This window comes from Dendropsophus ebraccatus, unplaced genomic scaffold, assembly GCF_027789765.1.
Source record: "Dendropsophus ebraccatus isolate aDenEbr1 unplaced genomic scaffold, aDenEbr1.pat pat_scaffold_908_ctg1, whole genome shotgun sequence".
In the NCBI taxonomy this organism is placed as follows: Eukaryota; Metazoa; Chordata; class Amphibia; order Anura; family Hylidae; genus Dendropsophus; species Dendropsophus ebraccatus.
The window spans coordinates 10,001-12,500 of record NW_027210508.1 but is presented as its reverse complement, the minus strand read 5'-3'; the positions used below and the strand labels follow the sequence as shown (position 1 = coordinate 12,500).

The 2,500-nt window shown below is 50.6% G+C and overlaps 6 non-coding genes across 6 annotated transcripts; 4 read left to right on the top strand and 2 right to left on the bottom strand.

Annotated features, from left to right (window-relative positions):
* The first annotated feature begins 220 nt into the window (after nt 1–220).
* Nucleotides 221–302, top strand: TRNAL-UAG (transfer RNA leucine (anticodon UAG)). The gene has a single exon. It is a non-coding gene; the product is annotated as a tRNA-Leu (tRNA).
* A 470-nt stretch (nt 303–772) lies between these two features.
* Nucleotides 773–844, bottom strand: TRNAQ-CUG (transfer RNA glutamine (anticodon CUG)). Its single transcript has one exon. It is a non-coding gene; the product is annotated as a tRNA-Gln (tRNA).
* A 215-nt stretch (nt 845–1,059) lies between these two features.
* TRNAL-AAG (transfer RNA leucine (anticodon AAG)) lies at nt 1,060–1,141 on the top strand. Its single transcript has one exon. It is a non-coding gene; the product is annotated as a tRNA-Leu (tRNA).
* A 278-nt stretch (nt 1,142–1,419) lies between these two features.
* On the top strand, nt 1,420–1,501 carry TRNAL-UAG (transfer RNA leucine (anticodon UAG)). The gene has a single exon. It is a non-coding gene; the product is annotated as a tRNA-Leu (tRNA).
* Nucleotides 1,502–1,970: 469 nt separating this feature from the next.
* Nucleotides 1,971–2,042, bottom strand: TRNAQ-CUG (transfer RNA glutamine (anticodon CUG)). The gene has a single exon. It is a non-coding gene; the product is annotated as a tRNA-Gln (tRNA).
* Nucleotides 2,043–2,255: 213 nt separating this feature from the next.
* TRNAL-AAG (transfer RNA leucine (anticodon AAG)) lies at nt 2,256–2,341 on the top strand. The gene has a single exon. It is a non-coding gene; the product is annotated as a tRNA-Leu (tRNA).
* The last annotated feature ends 159 nt before the right edge of the window (nt 2,342–2,500 follow it).

The following is a 2,500-nucleotide window of genomic DNA, read 5'->3' as shown; positions in this document are numbered from 1 at the left end:
AAAATTCGGCCCGGTTTTTCATAGAGCTTTAAAAATCCCAAGCAGGGTCTTTATTTGGTTGACTCCTCCCGTGTGGAGTGTGTGCACACAGTATATGAAGTGAACCTATTTCTGTAGCCACTGCTGAGGAAAGGATTGGGCTGACTTAGCTTCCACAGGGAGTCGCCAGCCACAGAAAGGTCTGAGCCCGAGGAGGCGCAATGCGCTCAGCCTTGCAGCCGGTAGCGTGGCCGAGCGGTCTAAGGCGCTGGATTTAGGCTCCAGTCTCTTTGGAGGCGTGGGTTCGAATCCCACCGCTGCCAAGCATGCATTAGTTTTTCTGTCACATGCTCCTCCCTATGGATCCCATAACCATTAAGGGTCTTTTACGCGGGCCGATAATCGTCCAGAAAAATCGTTGAATCGTTCGAATTTAAGCAATCATTTTCTAATGAAAAAGCGTCAAGTATTAAAGGACGAAGTAAAAATGGTTGGTATGTCATTGATCGCCCCTTTTGAGCTGAACTCAAAAATCATGGCTTGTCGTCCGCTAACGAGCGCTTAAACAATTTATCTGTGCGCGTAACAAGACTGTCCCAGCAATTTAGACATGGTTCTTCAGGGCAAGTCCAACATTCCTTCCTCCACGGTTCCCTGGTCGGCATTTTCTCCTGCCCCAGTGGTGTGGCTCTACTTAGGGGGAAAGTGGCCATGTTTTTGTAGCGCTGGATAACCCCTTTAAACCCCCCTTTCCCCCGACCTGCTCTGTCGAGAGAAAGGGAGAAAAGACTTAAGGTCCCACCGAGATTTGAACTCGGATCGCTGGATTCAGAGTCCAGAGTGCTAACCATTACACCATGGAACCCTTGACAGCAAAGAAGCAGAATAATGCCGAAACAGTGACATTTAATGGTTGACCCCCCCTCCTGTATGGAGTGTGGTGCACACAGTATATGAAGTAAACTAAATTCTGTAGCCACTGCTGAGGAAAGGATTCCGGCTGACTCGGCTTCCACGGGGAATTGCCGGCCGCAGAAAGGACTGAGCCCTGAGAAGACGCAAGGTGCCACGCTTGCAGCAGGTAGCGTGGCCGAGCGGTCTAAGGCGCTGGATTAAGGCTCCAGTCTCTTCGGGGGCGTGGGTTCGAATCCCACCGCTGCCAGAGCATGTTTTTTGTTTTCTGTCATATGCTGCTTCAGCCCACTCGCCACGGCCAGAAAATTCGGCCCGGTTTTTCATAGAGCTTTAAAAAATCCCAAGCAGGGTCTTTATTTGGTTGACTCCTCCCGTGTGGAGTGTGTGCACACAGTATATGAAGTGAACCTATTTCTGTAGCCACTGCTGAGGAAAGGATTGGGCTGACTTAGCTTCCACAGGGAGTCGCCAGCCACAGAAAGGTCTGAGCCCCCGAGGAGGCGCAATGCGCTCAGCCTTGCAGCCGGTAGCGTGGCCGAGCGGTCTAAGGCGCTGGATTTAGGCTCCAGTCTCTTTGGAGGCGTGGGTTCGAATCCCACCGCTGCCAAAGCATGCATTAGTTTTTCTGTCACATGCTCCTCCCTATGGATCCCATAACCATTAAGGGTCTTTTACGCGGGCCGATAATCGTCCAGAAAATCGTTGAATCGTTCGAATTTAAGCAATCATTTTCTAATGAAAAAGCGTCAAGTATTAAAGGACGAAGTAAAAAGGGTTGGTATGTCATTGATCGCCCCTTTTGAGCTGAACTCAAAATCATGGCTTGTCGTCCGCTAAACGAGCGCTTAAACAATTTATCTGTGCGCGTAACAAGACTGTCCCAGCAATTTAGACATGGTTCTTCAGGCAAGTCCAACATTCCTTCCTCCACGGTTCCCTGGTCGGCATTTTCTCCTGCCCCAGTGGTGTGGCTCTACTTAGGGGGAAAGTGGCCATGTTTTTGTAGCGCTGGATAACCCCTTTAAACCCCCCCTTTCCCCGACCTGCTCTGTCGAGAGAAAGGGAGAAAAGACTTAAGGTCCCACCGAGATTTGAACTCGGATCGCTGGATTCAGAGTCCAGAGTGCTAACCATTACACCATGGAACCCTTGACAGCAAAGAAGCAGAATAATGCCGAAACAGTGACATTTAATGGTTGACCCCCCCTCCTGTATGGAGTGTGTGCACACAGTATATGAAGTAAACTAAATTCTGTAGCCACTGCTGAGGAAAGGATCCGGCTGACTCGGCTTCCACGGGAATTGCCGGCCGCAGAAAGGACTGAGCCCCTGAGAAGACGCAAGGTGCCACGCTTGCAGCAGGTAGCGTGGCCGAGCGGTCTAAGGCGCTGGATTAAGGCTCCAGTCTCTTCGGGGGCGTGGGTTCGAATCCCACCGCTGCAGAGCATGTTTTTGTTTTCTGTCATATGCTGCTTCAGCCCACTCGCCACGGCCAGAAAATTCGGCCCCGGTTTTTCATAGAGCTTTAAAAATCCCAAGCAGGGTCTTTATTTGGTTGACTCCTCCCGTGTGGAGTGTGTGCACACAGTATATGAAGTGAACCTAT